This window comes from Gymnodraco acuticeps, unplaced genomic scaffold, assembly GCF_902827175.1.
Source record: "Gymnodraco acuticeps unplaced genomic scaffold, fGymAcu1.1, whole genome shotgun sequence".
Classification (NCBI taxonomy): Eukaryota; Metazoa; Chordata; class Actinopteri; order Perciformes; family Bathydraconidae; genus Gymnodraco; species Gymnodraco acuticeps.
In genome coordinates, this window is record NW_022992205.1 from 384836 (window position 1) to 400736 (window position 15901).

General features: G+C 40.9%; 1 long non-coding RNA gene across 1 annotated transcript; it reads left to right on the top strand.

Annotated features, from left to right (window-relative positions):
• The first annotated feature begins 4945 nt into the window (after positions 1–4945).
• Positions 4946–5530, top strand: LOC117539458. The gene is made up of 2 exons (XR_004567998.1): positions 4946–5003; positions 5378–5530. It is a non-coding gene; the product is annotated as an uncharacterized LOC117539458 (long non-coding RNA).
• Positions 5531–15901: the final 10371 nt, after the last annotated feature.

The window sequence follows — 15901 nt, forward strand, 5'->3', positions numbered from 1 at the left end:
ATGAGGAGGCATTCGTTCGACCAACTTCGCGATGTTCGGGCTGGCCCGGTCAATTTATTAATTTTTTAACTTTATTAATTCTCAGGCATAAATGGCAGAGTACTATTTATTTGTATTACATGATGCAGGTCATTAATTTGTTGTGCATGTGCAGGTCATGAAATGCAATAATATTTTCACGTGCAGGTCATTATTCAAGTACTCCATGACCACCTTGAACGTGCAATTTGTTTGTAATTAATAATTGTATAAAGCAGTTATTTCAGGGTGGTTTCGAAACACGTGCACCCATCTCTACACAAGACAAAAAAAGACCAAAAAAATTAAAAGGAAGACTCTTCAAATTCAACACATTATATAATATAAAAGTAAATATAATATTTCAACTTGATACACACCTTAGCCTCTGGGAGCCACTTATTTGAAAACCACGCCCTCACTTTGTCATTGTCTTTCCAGACTTTGGCCTCCTGCAGGTTGCAAAGGCGTGTGCTGAACTCCTCTGGAGTTGAAGCAGCTGCAATGCTTCTCAGAAGCGGTAGGAGACTGTCTTGTGCGTTGCTCACTCCATGATCTTTCTTCCTGCACCATTCAACCCAAGCTTTCTCCCTATGGAAGTCGCAGAGAAGCACCTTCGAACCTGGATAAAATATAAGAGATATATTACCTGCACCATGTTGTCATTTTATTTTGTCGCGTTGCTATTACATAGTATACGCGACAAAATATAGGCCTGCTTTTTATACATCTCCGTCAGTGGAGGTGATGACTTCATTATATTTTGAAGTAGATTGTTGCATACATTTGCATGTAAATGATTATATTTTTGAAGTTGGTGGAATACTATGTAAAATGTATCGTTTTTTTTAATTAACGTTTCATATTCTGTGAATTAACAGATTTCTACAGTTACTGCAATTTCACCTTGAAACTCTTCCTCCAAGGCACTGATCTCTACCTCTGAGAAATCAACCATGAAGTGGCTAGGGCTCCAGTCAGGGTTCCACTCCTTAAACACCTGGAGGGCTTCTTTGACATCTGCTGTTGTCTCACTCTGGGTCACAAAGAGGCCAACCACTGCATAGCACACATTTGTACGTACACTGTTGAGATCTCCATATGAAGTGAATACTTAAAACGAAAGTTAGTTATAATCAAATATAATCAATTATATTCTTGTATAACCCACAATGAAAATACTTCATATTTTAGGTTTTTCTATATTTACAGCATAAACAAAACACCAGTGGTTTGTTAAGTTGAGTGTAAGACCTATAATGATTTATGCCTTACTTTCTGATAAGAGAGTAGGCAGTTTTTTCCATAGATATATATAAACACTAGATGGCTCATGGGAGATTTTCCAGCGTAGCTGACCGGCCGCCATCTTGCTACAGTCAACAGTTACTCTGATTCGCGTTATGGTAGCTGTTGTAAGGTGAGTGATCTGCACAAAAATACTCTTAAATCGCTGAAATCTTGACTGATTTACAAACGGTTTGGTTTATTATAAACATTATTAGCATGGCTATGATACAGGATGCTTGGACATGTTGAAATTGCAGCTTTTCTTTGTGTATGTGGTTGTATCCTGTTCATGTGTCTTCTCGCAATTATCACTGGCCCTGTGTATCTCCTAATCGATATAACCGGCCTGCTCTCGTCTATCCCACGTGCTCCACTGAGATCCAACATCTAGTTTCTGGTGGCCTGTGGAATTGCCAGTCAGCTGTTCCTAAGGCTGACTTCATCTCTGGCTACGCCTCCCTGCAGTCTCTGGATTTCCTTGCTCTCACTGAGACCTGGATTACTCCATCCAACACATCCACCCCAGCAGCTCTCTCCACTGCATATTCCTTCTCCCATACACCCAGACCCACTGGCAGAGGAGGTGGCACTGGTCTCCTGCTCTCTCCCAAATGGAGCTTTTTCCCTCTTCAAGCTACCTAACTTCACTCCTTCCACCTTTGAATTCCATGCCGTCACAGTAACCCATCCTATACAGTTAACCATTGTTGTTCTCTACCGTCCACCAGGCGCCTTGGGGGACTTCTTGGAGGAATTAGATAATCTCCTCTCACTCATCCCTGAAACTGGCCCTCCCGCTGTACTTCTCGGAGACTTCAACCTCCAGACGGGGAAGATAGACGAACTAACATCTCTGTTAACCGCCTTTGCTTTCTCACTGTCTCCTTCCCCACCGACTCATAAAGCTGGCAATGTCCTTGATCTCATATTCTCAAGGAACTGCGCTACTTCTAACCTCTCTGTAAACCCGCTCCACACATCCGATCACTTCTTCATTTTATTCTCTCTATCCCTTTCCAAACATAACAAACTAATCTCTTCTCATCCTGCACTTGTCCGCCGTAACCTTCGCTCCCTCTCCCCCCTCTAGCTTTGCCTCGTCGGTGCTCTCAGCCCTCCCTTCCTCTGACTCGTTCCAACTCCTGCCTCCAAACTCTGCTGCAGAAACTCTCCTCTCTACTCTCTCATCCACTCTGGACTCGCTCTGTCCTCTCACATCTCGGCAGGCTCGTCAGTCCCCTCCTGCTCCCTGGCTAAATGATGCACTGCGTGCTAATAGAACCGTCCTTAGGGCAGCAGAGCGGAAATGGTGGAAATCCAAACACCGTGACGACCTCCTAACCTATCAGGCTCTCCTCTTTCTCTGCTTCGATCTCTCAGGCAAAAAGCACTTTCTTTCAAGATAAGATCCAATCTTCCTATTCCAATCCTAAAAAACTATTTTCCATCTTCTCCACCCTCTTGGACCCTCCAAAAGCTCCTCCCCCCTCCTCAATTCTGTCAAGCGACTTTGTTACCCACTTTGAAAAAAAGGTTGATGATATTCGCTCTTCTTTTTCTGACTCACCTTTACTCACCGCTGGGTCACCAGACCCTCCTTCCACCAACACACTTACCTCCTTTTCCCCTCTCTCTCCAAGTGAGGTTCTTACCCTCATTACCTCTGCCCGCCCTACCACCTGTCCTCTGGACCCTATCCCTTCAAACCTCCTTCAGACTATCGCTCCTGATATTCTACCGTTTCTCACCCATTTCATCAACACTTCTCTAACTTCTGGTCACTTTCCAAACAGTCTCAAGGAGGCAAGAGTAAACCCTCTCCTAAAGAAACCCACTCTCAACCCGTCTGATGTTATAAACTACAGGCCTGTCTCTCTCCTCCCGTTCCTGTCTAAATCACTTGAACGCGCTGTCTTTAAACAACTCTCCTGTTATCTCAATCAGAACAACCTTCTGGATCCGCACCAGTCTGGTTTCAAGGCAGGTCACTCCACAGAAACTGCTCTCATTGCTGTCACGGAGGAACTGCACACTGCCAAAATTGCATCCCTCTCCTCTGTCATCATCCTATTGGACCTGTCTGCTGCATTCGACACGGTGAATCATCAGATCCTCCTTCGCACTCTCCAAAAACTTGGAGTTTCAGGCTCTGCACTTTCCCTCCTCACCTCATACCTGAAAGACCGTACCTACAGGGTGACTTGGAGAGGGTCTGAGTCCGACCCTTGTCAATTAACTACGGGGGTCCCTCAGGGCTCTGTTCTTGGTCCCCTCCTCTTCTCCCTGTACACAAACTCGCTCGGATCAGTCATTAGCCCGCATGGTTTTTCTTACCACTGCTACGCTGATGACACCCAATTAATTCTGTCCTTTCCCCGCTCAGAGACCCAGGTCGTTGCACGCATCTCTGCTTGTCTAGCTGACATCTCTCAGTGGATGTCTGCTCACCACCTCAAGCTCAACCTTGACAAGACTGAGCTGCTCTTCCTCCCGGGAAAAGATTGTCCCACTCTTGACCTAACAATCAACATCGGCACCTCAGTTGTTTCCCCGACTCAGACTGCAAGGAATCTGGGTGTGACCCTAGATAACAACCTGTCCTTCACTGCAAACATCGCTGCTACAACCCGTTGCTGCAGATACACTCTTTACAACATCAGGAAGATACGTCCCCAGCTGACTCAGAAAGCGACTCAGGTTCTGGTCCAGGCTCTCGTCATCTCACGCCTAGACTACTGCAACTCCCTCCTGGCTGGTCTACCTGCATGTGCCATCCGACCTCTGCAGCTCATCCAGAATGCAGCGGCTCGTCTGGTCTTCAACCTTCCTAAATTCTCCCACACCACTCCGCTCCTCCGCTCCCTTCACTGGCTTCCGGTAACTGCTAGAATCCACTTCAAGACACTGGTACTTGCTTACCATGCTGCGAATGAATCTGGCCCTTCCTACATCCAGGACATGGTTAAACCGTACACCCCAGCGCGTGCACTACGCTCTGCATCAGCCAAACGACTCGTTGCGCCCTCGCTGCGAGGGGGACCCAAGTTCCCATCGGCGAAAACACGTGGGTTTGCTGTCCTGGCTCCAAGATGGTGGAATGAGCTCCCCATTGACATCAGGACGGCAGATAGCTTGCACATCTTCCGGCGCAAACTGAAAACTCATCTCTTTCGACTCCACTTCGAGCGTTAGAACTATTAACGAAGCACTTTTATACTAATAAAGGACTGGCTTACCTAAAGCCAGTTGAGTAGCACTTGAAATGTTTGGCTCTATGAAACCTGATGTACTTATATGATTCTGTTTTCTTCAAGGTTGTGTCTTCCTGGTCGAATGTACTTATTGTAAGTCGCTTTGGATAAAAGCGTCAGCTAAATGCAATGTAATGTAATGTAATGTATTTATTAGCTGGCTAATAACAAGAGGCTGTGAGTGAGACCTAGTATTACAAAGTTGACCCAGCAACTTTACACCAGTGGGAGAGGCAGAACTGCTCTTTCTTTTCAACATAACTTAAGTTACACATGATTTCTTCCAAGTGGTTTGGCTTGTTAAAAACATCTTGCATTATGATACAGGAATTTGCTGGCTTTGTGTTTACAGAAGTACCTGACTATGCCGGACTTTTGTGCAGCCTACGGCTGCTCTAATCACCGCAGTCTGCAAACAAGAACCCGTGGGATCACCTTTCACGTGTAAGATATGACAATATTATGACTAAAATTAGGATAATCGTTAATTACTTAGTGGATGTATGTACATTACAAGTCCTGCTACACAGGATCAGTGGGGCTATGTGAGATAATAGTATTGCAAGATTGTTGTTGACCCAGCCTCTTTAGAATATGTTGTTACCATTTCTTTACACAATTATTGAATGTTTCTTTTGGACACCTTTTTGATTACTCTTAGTGTGGTTGTCTTATTCTTAAAGTAGGCTATACATACATGCCACAAATATGATAATTTCGGTGTGTATTTTTGTCCTTACCCTTAATGTTAAAGGAAAGAAGGGAGGAAAATGTTGACAATAATTTATATATCTGGCTACCTTTCTCATGTTTTTAAGGTTTCCCAAAACCGAAGAGAGGAGGAGGCAGTGGGAACTCGCCCTAAGAAGGGACATCTTCAGGTTCCATGAGACGCAGCACTATGTTCCCCACATATGTTTATGTTTGCTCAGTCTAATAAACCCATAACATGGTTGTGAAAGAATACCAAAGCTGAGGCTGGACGATGATTGATTGTTGGTGTGCCATGTGCCACCGTGTGTCTTATTGGTTTTGTGTTATACTGTATTTTATTGTGTGCAGCTGGTCCTTATCTCCAAGACACATTTAAAACAAATAACCTTGAACCTTGAAGCCCCATCTCTCCCCACCTGCTCCTGCTTCCTACATCCCCTCCACACCACACCAAGTTGATCTTCTTAATAATAATAATAATACATTTATTTTGGGGGGCCGCCTTTCATAACACCCAAGGACACCTTACAGGGGCATAGGGGCAATATAGGGAACAATTTAAACAGTGGATTTTGTGATATATCAGCCGGGGTGAGACAAGACAAACCACAAATGGACTACAGAAGGACACAAAAGGACACATGGTACAGTTTATATTATTCTTGGTCTTTTTTCAATAACATATTTCAAAGGTTCTGGATTTGTTTACAAATCTAGAAACTAAATACAAAACTAGGATGATATGAAGATCTCGTGTCAAAAATAATTGTGATAAATTAGACAGAACTGGCCTGTCTGTGAGCACATTTTATGTTGGTTTGGTTCTTCTGATAAAGGTGTGAATATCTAAATAATATACCAACATATGCTATTGTCATTAGTTGTGTCCCTGTTCTTCAAGCTAAGGCATTGCTAAATTAACAACTCTTGGCTTACAGAGTGGTAACATGAGACCGATTTTTATATATAAAATATAAATGTATTTGAATTTTATAATTTATTTTAAATATTAACAATATAATAAAATAAATGGAAATATATACACCGGCAAATATTTAATATAAATACCTTGTGTGTGTGTGTGTATAGCTATTGCTTTATCTGATTAATGTTATTTTCATGATTATAAGTATGCAGTATCATAACTACATCTTTGATGTTTATAAAAAACCAAACCGTTTGAAAATTGGTTGAAAATTGAGCAAGCTATGGTTATTTAAATAGTAAACCATAATGTTATGAATGAGAGAACTGCCTGTAGCAAGATGGCGGCCAAGTGGCAACGTCGGTCTCCATTGGCCAGCAGCGCGGGTGTGTCATCTAGTGTTTATATATATCTATGGTTTTTTCCCTCTCCTCTCACAAGGGTGCACAGGGAGGGGGGCTCCTGACTTAAGGAGAAACACATTGAGGCCTCAAAAAGGTGGTTATGTCATAGCCATAGAAAATGTCTAGTCATGTTTTAGCTTTTTTTTACACAAACATGGTGTGTATTATGCCATAGCCAATAGAAGATGTTGGTTGGGAATAGAGGAGGTGTTTTTTTTGGGGTTTCGATCCGGTTTTTTGAGCATAAAGAAACTGTTTTTTTGAGAGAGCGAGAGAGAGAGGGGGAAACCCCTGGTATACTCTCTCCCGGTGAGCTCTGGCCCTCAGGGCTGGGTAAATGGCTCTCGGTAAGGTTATCCTGGAAGGCGTTATTAGTACGTACGGGAATCTTAGACCTAATAGCTCTATTTAGATCTATCCTGGAAGGCGTTATTAGTACTTACAGGAATCTTAGACCTAATGACTCTATTTAGATCTATCCTGGAAGGCGTTATTAGTACGTACGGGAATCTTAGACCTAATAGCTCTATTTAGATCTATCCTGGAAGGCGTTATTAGTACGTACAGGAATCTTAGACCTAATGACTCTATTTAGATCTATCCTGGAAGGCGTTATTAGTACGTACGGGAATCTTAGACCTAATAGCTTTATTTAGATCTACCTGGAAGGCGTTATTAGTACGTAAAGGAATTTTATAACTAATGGCTTTATTTAGATCTTGGATAGATGAGAAATATGAATTAAGGTTTTAGATACAAATATAAACCCAGCATGATATGTTGCGTATGATTATAATGTGTTAAAAGGTAAAAACCCTGTATTAGTTTGGACCTATTTTTTGGTTGGGAATAGAGGAGGTGTTTTTTTTGGGGTTTCGATCCGGTTTTTTGAGCATAAAGAGACTGGTTTTTTGAGAGCGAGAGAGAGGGGGGTTTCCCCTGGTATACTCTCTCCCGGTAGGCTCTGTCCTTCAGAGCTGGGTAAATAGCTCTCGGTAAAAGTTCTCTCAAACTTGGTAAATATCTCTTGAATTTGTTGGTTGAAATGCTGAGTGGATTTCTTTGAATGCTGAGTGAATTTCTTTGAATGCTGAGTGAATTTCTTGGTTGGAATGCTGAGTGGAATGATTTGATGGGAGATGTGTCTGTGAGTATTAGTAACCGCCACCGTGAGGATCTTCTTCCGAATACCTGCGGGAGATAGGTATGTGTTTGTGGATGTTAGTACCCGCCATCTGTGTCGGATAGGAGTGTGTTTGTGATTAGTAACCGCCACCGTGAGGATCTTCCTCCAAATACCTGCGGGAGATAGGTGTGTGTTTTTGAATGTTAGTACCCGCCGTCTGTGTCGGAAAAAAGGTATGAAATTGATGTGAATTGATTGGGTGAAAATGAAAGTTTGAATTCAGATTTTTATTGTCACCGGTCTTTTTATGAGGAAATGCCTCTTAATTCTATCGGGAGATTTTAAAAGGTCACAACTGAATTGGGCAGTTGAAGTTAAACATTTTGGTAATAAATGAAAGACTGTGAATTAAAGTTTCATATTTGAACATGATCACAGCATCATTTTTTTTTAGTATGATTATAATGTTGTAAAGAGAGAAGGTAAAAACCCTGTATTAGTTTGGACCTATTTTTCTTCAAATAAACTGATCCTACCTTTTGGACTGGGATAACTTAAAAGACACCTGTGCTCTCCTCCCCTGCTTCAAAGGTAAAACTGCACCCTGCCACTCACACTTAGGTAGGAACACACCTCATTTACTGATATCAAAATCCTTCGGGATCCCTTAAACAGATTAAAGAGAGTTGTCTGAATTGAAACAGCAGTTAATTGAACCTGGTTCTTCGGGGAGTTAATAGAGGTGAGATCTTGCTGACGTTGTTGGATCTGAGCCAAGCAGTAAACTTACATAGACTCAATAACTTCGGTCAGGTCAATTAGTAGGTCAGAATAATTTACCGGAATAAATTATCAGGACCTCGCCTACTCTAAACAACACATAGGAAGAAGAGGGGAACAGAGTAACGACACGTCCGGTAAGTAGCATCAAGCAGGCACATCTATTGTCCATACAGGTGGAGAAGCCTTCGCTGTCTGGTAACAAAACAGCAGCTTTGTGACAGTTCCGTCCTCCTGTAGCTGGCTTGGCCTGTACTTGATGTTGCAGTCATCAACTAACCATCTGGGGGTCAGAAGCTGTGAATGAAAGTGTAACTGGACATTATCATCATGTAGCCTCATAACCCAAACATCAGGAACATTTGTTGTCATATCAGGGCAAAAACAGTTTTGAAGTTTTAGTTGCATTTTGAAAAATGGTCATACCTTGCATATGAACCAAATACTGCTACTTTGATTTGCTTACTTACACCTGCATTCAGAGGACAATGTATCATGTAAAAAACTGATCATGCTTGGTGAAGTCACAAACTGTAAGTTGTGCATTAACCACCCACAAAAATGTGCATGGCTAGAATAATATTAATACTATTCTACTCTCAGTGCATTACCTGCAGATTGATCTGGTCATTTTTGGATTCACGTATTCCCTCCTTCGTTCTTGATAAGATATTCCTGAGAGAAATGGTTATTTTGTGTATATAGAAAATGTTTTAGATCTTTGAGTTCATCTCATGAAAAATGGGAGCAAAAACAAAAGTGTTGCATTTATATTTTTGTTCAGTGTAGGATGAAAATTACAGGCCTCTCCCATCTTTTTAAGTGGGAGAACTTGCACAATTGGTGGCTGACTAAATACTTTTTTGCCCCACTGTATAGACCGAATGTTAGGAAATGCATGTGTCTGTAATTAGTAGTAGTTATGTGTCATAGAATGCTATAATGCATGTCATATTACGAATAGTTTAATTTAATTTAATTTTCCTTTACCAATTATTTAAAGTTGTTAATGCATGGCAATTCATAAATATACCGCTTGTTTCTCTTTTTGTGCATGGTACTTTTGCCGAGTACACCTGTCCTGGTGGCATCCATATATCTTGGTGCCCACGAGTTGGAATGGCACCCCATCATATGGTACACATTTCAACTGCCAGTATATCTTTTTCTCTGGTGAAGGTTGCACGTCTGTATTGAAACATTTGTGACAAAAATACATATTTTATCCATAAAATATACATTAACACTGGTCAGTTTAGATTTGGAAAGACACTCGGAATTTGAAATGTCTTAAGTAACTTTACGCCTGATAATTCAACCTGTTGCTGAATGTACAGTAAAGTTTCACGTATTTTTCGCTTTTATCAATCTATGGGTTGAGTAGAAAGCTGAAACTACCAACCTATAATTCAGTTGTTGTAGGCATTACAACACAGAACACCAAAATAAACATTTTAGTGGTGTGAACGCTCGTGTACTGTCAACAGGAGGGCGGGGGAGCCTCGCTGCGGGGAAAATGTCAGCTCTGTCAGCCGTTTAAAAGATGAATAAATTAACGGCTCGAACCGAGCCGGCCGGCACCGGCCCCGCTGACGACCGGCCGTTCTGTGAGCCCCTTATACTACTTAGCTGCTTATATACATATATACTTATACATTATTATATTTATACTTATTTGATTACTGATACAATGTAGGCTACTTTCTGATCTAACCTTACAAACTTACTATTTTCCCCGAAAACCTGTTCCTTTTTGTACACAATATACTTTGTGATCGTTGTTTCTTCCTACGTCTGCTAACGCTTCCTCGAAATCCTTCAGTGTTTGAAATATTTTACGTGAAAGCATCCTGTTTGTTGCGCTTTGGCATCCTTGACAGACTTGTCTGTCTGTTGGAGCGCGAGCGCAACAAAAGTTGCCGTCTCATCCACAACCACTATTACGTCACTTCCGCCGCATAAAACCCAAGAGGTATACGATCTAGCACTAACCCTTGTGATAAACCCGCAAGAGAAAAAGCATTTGAGCTCCATACTGTTTCAGAAATAATCCTTGATGTGGTTTAGAACAGGATGGCGTTTTATCACAGCAGAATTTAACTTTATCTCCGGTAGAATTCTGATCAGACATTAGCTCCGCCTTCTGTTTTTTTTTTCAAGCTAAGGACCCAAAATCCGCATTTATCTAATGGGGCTTTCACACCAACGTGGTTCCAGGGCCGGTTCGGAGCTAGAGCCTGAAAAGCACCGTTTTTTCCTTTTCAAGCACCAAAAAGTTGTCGTTCTAGAAGCAAGAACCGCTTACGTCGGAGGCGGGGGCGGGATCAACCTGAGCAATAACAGTTTATGGCGTGTACGGCAAATGAAAGTTGTAACAAGCAGTAGCGCTGACCAAAGTGACTAGAACGCAACCACACACGTATTAAAAAAAAACACACTTTATAAAGTCAGGCAAGACTAAGCAGGCTTAGTGTGATTCTGTTTATTTGTACCTTACTTAAACCATCAGTTCGCTGCGTTGATCATTGTGGAGAGCAGGCAGACGTTTTGTTTTGTATTATAGCAGCTATCGAATGGAATCAATACATGGGCTGCACAGGTTGTCATGACTCATGTCCGACTATCACAAGTAGAATCATATTAAAAAATACGGCGGTAAAATGTGCCAGCTTATGCCACAATAGGATAGCAACAAGTAGTCAAGTTATAGTCAGTTTAGCTTCGGTTGCTATGCTAACATCACCCATTTAATACCAGAGAAACTTTCATAACAGCGTTGTGATGCCAAACCGCGGGCAGCACTGCAGCGGTCGGTAAATGCCGCTGAAATACATTAATAAAAAACAAACCACGCACTCTGGAGAAAAGTATAAGGTTGGAGATTTAATTTAATCTGGCTTCGTATGATTAAAAGCAACACGATCATCGACCCGACGCCGTTGGGGAGAAAATCAGCGATGTAAACGGTGACGTCATGACGCAGCAGCGGCAGCACCAGTCGGGCTCTGGGCGGTGTGAACATGACGGGGGCTGAAAAGAAAAACCGGTTCCGAACCAGAAAAGCTCTAGCACGGAGCTAGAACAGGAATCGAGTTGGTGTTAAAGGGGCATAACAGGGCTGCAAAAGAGGGGTATGAGCAATATGAGGCATGGCTCACCCATTGCTGTTTGTCTGTTTGTTTGTTTGTTGTTGTTGTTGTTGTTATCTGTTTGGTATTTTAAGCAAAAAACGTCACTGACATGTTTTGTATAGGTATGGCCCTACAATATATGTTCCCAATATAGCATAATAGGTCCACTTTAAATTAGCTCACTGTGATAAAAACACATCAATAATCATAATAGTAACCCAGTAATTCAATATTCAGCTTGTAAACGATTCTAAAATGGGCCATTACGCGAGTACTTTTACTTAGGTAAGAAGTTCAATGCATGACTTTTAATTATAACAAGGTACTTTAAAATGTAGTATTTGTACTTAAGTAGAAAATCTGAGTACTCTTCCACCAGTGAAAAAATGACACCCTGCAAAAATGGCACTCGTCAGGCTCCGAGTGCTCCTTTGATGATACTTCCTAAAGTAAATCACCTCCACAGGCCTGCAGCTTCTCAAAGCTCACAGACAGAATAATGTGACCAGCAGCTCACGGTCACAAGTTTGGAAGCCGGCCAGGACTGGATTCATTAAAGTTCACAAGAGACCGGGACTTTCTATATTTGATACACATGCACCAACAGGAAATAAAGGTTTAATTTCTTACACCTGCTGTGTAGTTTAATGCAGGAAAGTGCATTTTCTATGTGTGTGTGAAGTAGGGTAATTGTTACTAAGTGTGGACGAAGTTGCAAAGGGGCCATGTTTGCAAGGACATTGTTGTAAAATTAGGACATTTGATTGAGTGGAGACCTATTTGTGAAGTGGAGACAGCATTGCAAAATAGGTCAATTGTTGGACATTTGGGACTTTTAATAGAGTTAACACATTTTTTCTAAGTGGGTTCATGATTGTAAAGTGGACACAATTTTGGAAACGGTTCGGGAAATGGGGGGTACATCTTTGTGAAGTTGGGACATTTTTAATAAGTGGGGACATTTTTGCACAGCAGGAGACATTTTGGAAAGTTTTGAGGAAGTCTTTGTCAAGTCAGGAAACATTTTATACTGAGGACTCTTCTGCAAAGTGTGTTTAAGATAAGATAAGATGGTACTTTATTGATCCCAATTTGGGAAATTGTTTTTGTTGCAGCAGCACAAAAGACAAGACATTTTTACAATAAAACAAAAATAAAAAATAAACAAGAATAGAAAGAAAAGAAAATAGAAAATATACATGTTGAAATAGAAAATATACATGATATTTGACAAGATATTATATATACAAATATACATAAATATATGACATGGAATATTAATATAACAGATTATATATGTGTAAAATGTACAACGTGGTTATATTTCAAGAGAAACTATGGAGCAGAGAGTTCTCTTCCAGCCAGAGGTGATGTATTGTACAGAGTTATTGCAGTGGGCAGGAATGTTTTCCAGTATCGGTCCTTGTGTATTTTTGCAAAGGGGGGGCATGTGGGACATGTTTGTTAATTGGCGACACTTATGTAATGCGTTTTGGAACGTGTGGAGACCAAGTGAGGACCTTTTTGTAAAACCTGGTTTCTGAATATACAGAGGGACCAGATTCCCCTGAAGCCAAACAGAGAGACAGAAAGCAGACCTGAGGAGCTGCTGGACTGTCTCCCTCTGCTGGACCAAAGTGTCTTCACGTCTCATTCTCTCCTGTCCAATGAGACAAACATGGAGAACTTTAATCTCAGGCTGCAGATCAGAGTTTATATACATCTGATGAAAAATGAATCACCTGGGCCGCTGCATCACAGCAGAGTGTGTGATCTGACTGAAGTCCTTCACTCCTGCACTATTTAAGTGTCATTCATCCCCAAGTGTGTATTATTGCCGATTGTATGTGTGTTGCATCATGCAGACATTAAAATCACACACACACACACAATACATGCCCGTCCTCTGAAACACGCTAACACCCACACGCGCACACACACACGTGCGCACACACACAGAGATACTGGACTGGTTTCATTACAGCATAACACTGTAAAAGCAAGTTATTTGTAATTAAGGAATGATTCAGTGACCGTTCTTGCACTGAAATTAAACTTATGTATGCGGCTGTAACTCTTCAGTGTTTGTTTTAAAAAGCAGCTCCTACATGCAAATGAGCTTATGACTGTTTATATATTTTCCTGTGGTAAAAAATTAAGTCATCAGCACGTGCAAATAAGTGTTTAATACTTCTAAATAATGCACCGCAGCAGAAGAAAACGGATGCCTTTCAGCCCGAGGCTTTTCCTCAACGCTTCTGAGAGATTTGTGGGTGTGCCTCCTTTCAAAGCCTTTCCAGGAACCTGCAGGTGATACCAACATGCTGCTACAGATCACCAAACATCATCTAAAAACAGATTCATGTTTACCACAACAGCTACCCAAATGCTCTCATGACCTCTATTTGTTATTCTATGCAGAGAAAAAATGGGGACGTAATGGTTAATATATTAATTTATTATCACACTGCTTTTACACACTAGAAAATTACTGACATTCTCTAATAGCGGCTGATAAAGAAAACAACGTGCTAGTTTTATGCGGAATTTGTGAACAGCAATATAAATACTTTGCGTATTTCATTTAAAGGGTCAATATTATACTCATTTTCAGGTTCATATGTGTATGTTGTGCCTCTACTGTGACATATCTCCATGCTTTAATGTTAAAAAAGGTCTTCATTTTTCTCATACTGCCCGTGCAGTACCAGTTCTCATACCACCCTCTGTCTGAAACCAGAGCCCAGTCTGCTCTGACTGATTAGCTGGACTGCTCTGTTTTGATTGATCAACCACTTAGAGATTACCCACCCGCCCCTTAGCCTACCATGTACAATGTGTTGGAGATTGGAGTGCTAGCCAATAGAAGCAAGGGTGTAACATTGTGATGTCACTATGTTTGTAATAAACAAAGGTGTCCAATGAAGGTGTTTCAGGCAGGCCCCTGCGAGATGGAGTTCATGACTTTATGAGCTGTTCATGAGCACTCATGAAACATTCATGAACAACTCATTATATGTTCACTTGTCATGTTCATGAACCAAAATTCTTAAAATGCTCATGAACCATTTTAAAGAGCAGTTCATGACATTTTTATGAACATTGTTCATTCATATAAAGTTCCAGTTTTGCTCATGACAGACTTTTATGAGCAATTTATGAACTTTTCATGATCCAGCCAATCACAAAATTATAATTAAAACCCCAAAAAGTTTGCATGAGCATTTCATGAACTTTTCATGACTATGAGCATTTCATGAATCTTGGATGATTGTGGCAAGTTCAGAATATTTTTGAATATTCATGAGCATTTTATGAACTTTTGATGATCAGTGTGATGATTTTAAAGACCTCTTGAATATTCATCTACTATTTGAACATTTCTTTATTTTTTTAAACTTTTAATCTTAAAACAAAACAATAGTGCATTTGAAACTGAACATTATCTGTATTTGTTTGAGAAGCAGTACGAGTAAGTAGCGCCTAGGTGGAACCTTTGGCAGGTGAGCAGTGACATCTGGGTTATCTTAGGGGGGACACTTCCGCCCCCTCCAGTCAGAAGCAATCCAGACGATCAACCGGATCCTCTGTATAATTATTGCTGCTGCACTTTTCTGTTTTCTACAGGTCAGTACATGATGAAAATGATCGATGTTAACTTGTGTGAATTAGATATGATGTTGGAGATGTTTAGGAGAGTGTGTCAGAAAGTTTTGAGCATGTTTGACATAGTAACGGTATTTTAAAAATACTAAACTGTCGGCAACAATAGATGCCATTTTCGCGGGCTTCAGCCGTGCCTGGGTAAATGTGACCTGAGCGAAGGCTCGCAGGCAGGTTAGCTGCTGCGCACGGGTAATATGTTTTCTTTACCTGAGTGAGGTCTTGCAGGCACATTGCCTTGTTTTTTGTTTATTAACATTGACAGTGTATTTTTGTGATCTCCATAATATGTTATATTTGGTAAAGATAGATTAATTGATAGAAAGCATTAATTGATAGAAAGCATTATTTGATAGCGTTATGTGTTTATATTGACTATGTTGAATTTCTCCTTGAGATACAGTAATGGACTGTGACGGACGGATAACTTAAATGGAGAAATGTGATGTTTGTAAAGTACAGCTATTTGAATATAACTGTGTACTTTGAATTTTGAATAAGAAGCAATCCAGACGATCAACCGGATCCTGTGTATAATTATTGCTGCTGCACTTTTCTGTTTTCTACAGAAATCATTTATTGTTGCTGTGGTACCCAAG